This window comes from Akebia trifoliata, chromosome 12, assembly GCF_017979445.1.
Source record: "Akebia trifoliata isolate Shusen 1 chromosome 12, ASM1797944v1, whole genome shotgun sequence".
Classification (NCBI taxonomy): domain Eukaryota; kingdom Viridiplantae; phylum Streptophyta; class Magnoliopsida; order Ranunculales; family Lardizabalaceae; genus Akebia; species Akebia trifoliata.
In genome coordinates this window covers 10,572,483-10,579,482 of record NC_141386.1, presented here as the reverse complement: position 1 = coordinate 10,579,482, position 7,000 = coordinate 10,572,483, and positions in this window count along the sequence as shown.

The window sequence follows — 7,000 nt, the reverse complement described above, 5'->3', positions numbered from 1 at the left end:
ATAGCAGATCTGTACCTCATACGGATCTAATGTTATGCTCTGATACCATCTGTGGCACCCTACTAAATGCTAACACAAATCCCCATGTCAAAACTCGAGGTACTAGGTGGTACATCAAAATTTTGGCATGGTCTCCTCTGTTTATGTTAGCATTCCAAGGCGTTCAACCTGCACATGATGAACGACGTACAATCCTGCATTTATATATAAAATATAATACTAGCGGAAGTCTATATACGTCTAATAACGTATGAAAGATCAGAGTGCGGAAGAATAACCAGAATACAGGATTATACAAAATTCCCCACTCTAATAGAAATTCTAACACTCAAGACAGAATCAATAAGACTACCTGGGGGAACTGACACCACTAGGGGGTATAGTCCTAGTACTTACCAGGTGACGGACTCTAGTTGTCTATCTGACCAACCAGATGATCCTCATTCGTACTTTATACTTGCCTCGCCAACTTCTGAATCTGAAACTAAAAAAAATAGAGAAGGAAAGCGTGAGTAACAATGGTTACCCAGTAGGGAAACAAACAATTTCTGCCAATAACCCCTCCTAGCATGAACGAATAAGCATACTAACTCATTTTAAAAATATAAAATTTTAAAAAATAAACTACGATTAACTGGTACATATAGCCAGGGATGAGCAACTAAACATTTTAAAACTCACATTACATCGATCATCATTACTCACTATAACATTATCTTTTTATACAAATCTAATTGATCAAATGGAAACATTAAACATGGATTTCATTTTATATATCAAAATAAGCAACAGATACATAATACACAATGGTGGAGTATTGGAATTAGAGAGTTGGGATTCACGACTGGATTGCTCCCAGTCGGGACATGATGTTACAATTCTTCTCTGACTTTTACTTCTTGATTTTGTGGCTGGTCGTTGTTTATGACGCTTGGTTGACCATTTATCCGGTTCAGGCTGGCCGTTTGACGTAACCGTAAGCAATGGGTCTCTTTTCGATGTGTCAGAATGTTAGATTACTATAGATTGTTAGTGAACACTGACTAATCATCTTCGTCTATGCCTATCAGGCGTGCATGTGATTCCCAAATATACAAACCATTCGTATACGACCACCTTTACATTACAAGTTCACTGGTAAAGATAGAGAGGAATAACCCGGATTCCAGTTGTAACTCCACTCTCATACGCGTCCCATACCACGTATGAGCTTGGTGGTCCCTACCGTATATCCCAGGATAGTACACCACTCCGGATGATATGACGCACTATCCCTTCAGGCATTCACAAACTCTTTAACAGCTCACAAAATAGTTACATATATATATATATATATATATATATATATATATATTATATATATATATATGTATATATTATTTTCATTTGAAAACAAAAGAGAAATGAACAATACAAGGTTGAGAATAGATATCCAGTTTCCTACCATGTAAGTGTAGCCACCCGGCCTAAAATAAATAACAAAACAGAAACGTAAACAGCGCCTCGCGCTAACAGAAAGTAAATAAACATGCAACCAATAGTATTATCCCTGGATATCTGTTTATCAACCTGCACACAATACAACATCGTAAAATGCAGACATCACCCCTCGGGTGTGACTCTGACATTTTACCGTTTCATACCCTTTTTCCTTTTTTCCAATTTTTACAGTTTTCAATCTCTTCAATAAAATATCCATTTTCTGATATTCATCAACTCAATATGAGTTCATTGAATATTAAATCACATTTTTCCAACTATAGAATTTATTTTTATCAATAATATTGAAAAATAATACAAATTTTATATCAAAACGGGGTCTGAGCAGTGCACAAGACCCAATTTATGGAAATAACCGGTTAAAATACTTTACCCATGTATAATTTGTTAAAAATACAATTATACATATCAAACATGCAGTTTCTGGCGTGAATTTTTTGAAATAAGGAAAGAATTCTATATTTCTGAAATACACCCAAAATTTTTTCGATAAAATCCGAAATACAATTTTCACAATCTATAATTACTAATAGAAATTGAGAGTTCCTTACAATCTCTAGGCGAAAGGATCGAAGCACGTGCACGAAAATTGAGACGGACCGAACTTCGAAGTGGCTGATTTTTGAATCTGGCCTGGTGATTTTGAAGATCTCGACGCCATCGTCCTTTCTCTCTTCTGCGATGGGAGACGATTTGACCCCGAAACAGATGAAATCCGAGGTCGAAGTTACGAAATCTTCGTATATACGTACGGCTGATTTTTGACGATATGGGGTGAAAGAGAAGATGAAATGAATGGATCTTGGGTGGGTTTTATAGATGTCGAAGCTGCGGACGTTTCTCCCTTCTGCGTCTGTCGTCGACGATGAGCCGTTTGCGAGAAATCGGAGGTTGAAATTCGAAGAAAAATGAATTTTGTTTTTTTAAACGCGTTGGCTATTGGACGGTTGGAGAAGACGAAATGTAAAGAAAAAAAAAATAAATTTTATTTATATAAAAATTTGGGACAAAATCGGTATTTTTAAAATTATTTCGATCGACGATAACTTGACCATCCGGACTCCAAAACTGACAAATGAATATTCTATTTCATCTAATTTTTTGTTCCGGATCTAATGGTGTAGTCAATTTCTACAAATTATGTCTCCATAAAAAATTTACATTTTGGCCTGAGGTGACCCCTAAACTTGATGTCGTTTTCGTTTTTTACGGTAATTTAACTTCCTGATCTCCAAAAATGACAAATAAATTGTCTAAGTTCAATAATTTTTCGTTATGAACCCAATGGTATGATCAAATCTTAACAATTCTTTCTCTACCAACAAGTCACTATTTTAGCCTGGTCCGACCTTGTAATCGAGGATTTTGCAACTTTTATATTTGGACTCGCATTTAAGAGTGCTTACAGGCTAAAGTATGTTTTTCGATCATTTTGAATCCAATGGTGAGGTCAGATTCCATTAAAAATTATCAGAAACATCCTAAAATTTTACCCCTAAGTCCCACTTTTAAGATTTTCTTAAAATTCCACTATTTTTTTTCTCGAGATACGAATTGAAAATTCGAGATTTTACAGATGACTCAAGAAAGAGTGCTACTACAAGGGAAGAGTAACTAATCTCGCAGCTCAACTTGAGTTTTCGAATATGAATAGTCATCAACAAACTCGAGAGGAGAATCTAGATCGATCACTTAAGAAAGAACGTCACTACAAGAGTAGAGTAACTGATCTCGCAACTCAACTTGAGTCACCAAACCACAAATACACAAAGACCCCAAACAAGAATTGTAATGACAAAATCTAAAAAATACAAGCATAGTAAAAATTTGAAAGGACGCTATGAGTAAAAGAATCAGACTACGACAAGATCAAAACCACCAGCATGATGAAAATCGAAAAGGGCGTCGATGAGCAAAAACATGGAAACCAGGTTTAATGAAAATCGTAACTAGCACCAGGGGCAATAAGGGAAAACAAAAAAAAATAAAAAAACAAAAAAAATAAAAATAAACTCCTTATTCACATGAATATAAACTGTGAATAGTGAAAAATTTTCCAAAATCCCAAGTCCCTCGCTCAATCAATACTCACCCAATACTAGGGCACTAGGGATAACTCTAGATGAGTCTAAGAACTATTGATATCTATATCCTCAGTAAGTGGCAAAAACATATAAATCATCGAAATACTAAAGGTTTTTCAAAAGGATTTCATATTCTACAGCTTCAATATTTATTCGACAAAGACAAATTACAAAAATTCAAACATTTTCAAGACTACTATTTTGGCCGATAATGAAAGATCTAGGACTTATTCAAACTTCATGTTTTCAAAGTAATAGATACACATGAGGTCAAGTAAGTAAAAAACCTATTTTCTTTTCATTTCAAAAAGTTTCACATTACATTTTTTGCTAACAAAAAGAAAATACAAAATATATATATATATGGTGCCAATCACATATCTCGACGAGAAATGAAGAAAGAATCAAGTCTCTCTCTTCCAAGAAACGAATCCAGGCAGCTTGCCCCACTATCACCATCTCAGCGTCTGAAGCATCACGACTCACCAGGTAAGACACCAAAGCATCAACGTAGGGACCCTGAACAAGTCTCTCCCATAGATCATCAATGTCAACCCTCAAAATAGAAGACTCTTCGCTCTTCAAAGACTCAAGTTGAGCTATCTGGGTCTTCAGATCATTCTTAGAACATAGCCAAATATTTTCAATCCATTTGTGAGACATTTTCATCTTTTCCAATCTATCACGGTAGTCGAAGAAATGAGAACAAGAAGACCTACCTTGAACCGAAGGCATAATACTAGCCTTTTTAGCAATCTGTTGTTGTATCCAAAGCCTGTAATTCAAAAAAGAATAGTCAGGAAATACAGAGAGTCACCACGTTCTTCCATGCTTTCTCCAGTCGATGAAGCAATTGTCACGAGGGAGGAGAATGAGAAAAAGACCCAACCAATTTGCCAAAATCTTCATGGGTCATTATGCCCTGCTCTTCACCAAATTGCCTCAACACATGAAGAGGGATGTAGTGAGTAACCCCAATCAAACTGATCAATATGGCAAAAAAACTTCATGAAAAGGAAATAATAGGTGAAGTCGAAGGTTGGAAAGTGCCTGACCAACGTATCTCATCATCTGACATATCCTGCAAACCTTCGAACCAGCCCAACTTGCCACCAGAACGAACAGGGAGCTTCCTCTTATTCATCAAAACCACTAGATATGCATGGACGTTGAAAGGACGACTAATGGTCATAGTCGAAGTCAAATGATCAAAAAACCAAAGCTGCACAAAAGGGGAAGTCAACTCTAATCACAATGCTTCAAAATTTAAAATGGATAAAATGAGGACTTCAACTCTAATCATGATGTTTTGAAATTTAAAATGAACAAAATGAGGACTTTATCTGCAACAATGGAGCACGCCCATGGTACACTCATTTTTTTCTGCTCGAACAAGTCGTGAGGGATAAATAAGTCTTTCCTAGAAGCATAGGAGTCAATCTAAAACCTTACCGAACTTGGTGGAGTATGCTTATCAAAGCCGAATTCATACTCATTGTTCCGAGGAAACAAGAGTTGATTAATCACCACTAGAGTAACAATTTCAAATCGAGATAGGGAATCCACATCCTCAAGCCACCGAAGAAAAAATGCCTTAGAAACCTTGAGAAGATTCGAACTCTCGTCAATCTGCTCTAATTGTTGTTTTAGGACCCGACACCTTTTTCCTAGAACTTTCACCCAAGGGTTGTAAGACCACCTGAGGCAATTGGCAAAGGCCGAGAATGTGTTCAAACTTTTCAATCGTAGGAGTCATTTCTTTGGCTGCAAAACAAAACAAATTGAGCTCTAAGATCCAAAATCCCATGAGAGCTTCTATCAAGTCTCACATTATGGTAACCTTCAACAAAGAGAGCCTGAACCCAAGCTTATTGGAGTCTTACCTAATCCTCTCTTCATGAGTCATAGATCTAAGCCATTGATGTAAAACAGGTCTACAATGACTGACCTTTTAAGATTGGAAGGGTGAGACTACCTTCATGAGCAGGAGATGAGCTTTCAACAATAAAATTGAAGTTGGTTGAATCCCCCCAAGCATGAGTAGACTCCATTGATGCCTTAGAGGGGTGAAATTTCTTTGAAATCTTGAAAGAAATAACAAAATTAGGCTATGCTGGGTAAAAAGCAAGAGAAAAAGGTTCTGGTCCATACATGGAGTACGGACCGAATAAATCTATTTGAATCTGTGCTTCATGCATGGGTTGAATAAAAATCAAACAGTTCGTACATCAAATACAGACTAAGTAAAATCTATACAGTCCGTACTTCATGCATGAACCAGAATGTTCAAATTTTTGTATTGTGCTTGAATTAATTTATGGGGTCCCCATAAGCCCCGATCGTTCGATGTTATCAATTCTAAGCCCCAATTACTCAATTGTAGTTACAACGGGTCCACTAAAACCCTGATATCCCAATCACGCTCATTCGGGGTCTCAAAATCTTGATCACACCCAAAAGGGCCTTTATGGGCTCAAATACCTCGAAACACGCACATAGACCTTTGGGAGGTTGAAAAGTACCATTAATGCCTTACAAGGCTTTAATCGCTCGATGCACTCTCATGAGGCCTATTGAGGCCCAACCTCTCACAACACGTGTCTCGAGATCTTAAAAGACCTCGATTAAGGAAGAATGACCAACTAAGAGTCTAGGAGAGTCATATGCTCAAACACTCTAAAAGTTTTACAAGAGATCTCATCCCGACAAATCCAAAGTGAAATAAACATTGCCATGTATATATAATCGAAATCGACTATACAAAGAGTACAAAACAAAAACAAAAAAATATATATACACATGAATACAATGTTTATGTACAAATAAATGCACTCTAAGACCTATCATCATCTGATCTAGGTACATCCTGGACAACAGAATCAACACCATATAGATCTATGTCCCTCAGACCAAAGAAGGCAGAGTCGATCTCGGAAGAGGCAGGCAAATCATGTATCCCTAAACCCATATCAAAAGTTTTCGAAAAATCTACTGTGAAAGCTAAGGGCCGGGTAGAAGGTTCAGCACCATCCAAAGCTTGAAAGATAGACATAAGCAATCAAACGACAAACAAGTATGCCAACAGGCTAATGAAAGAAAATAATTGAAATTAAATATACCTCAGTAGGAGGGGGTAGATGAGCTGATGTGCTGGCCCCATCGTAGCAATGACGATAGTTTTGAAACATCACAAGAGAGCAAAGCAACATAAAATCAATTGGCAGTGATAAATATACTAAATTGAAAAAGAGTAAGGGAAAAAAATAACATACCATCTCAGCCTATGAATGAGACTCTCTCATAGCCAGCAACATTTCTAGCTCATGGATGCACTTCGCCTGAGCCGCTCTTCACCGAGCCTCCATCTCAGCGCAATGGGCTAACTGGGCCTCGATCATTGTACCCCTCCCAGAGGT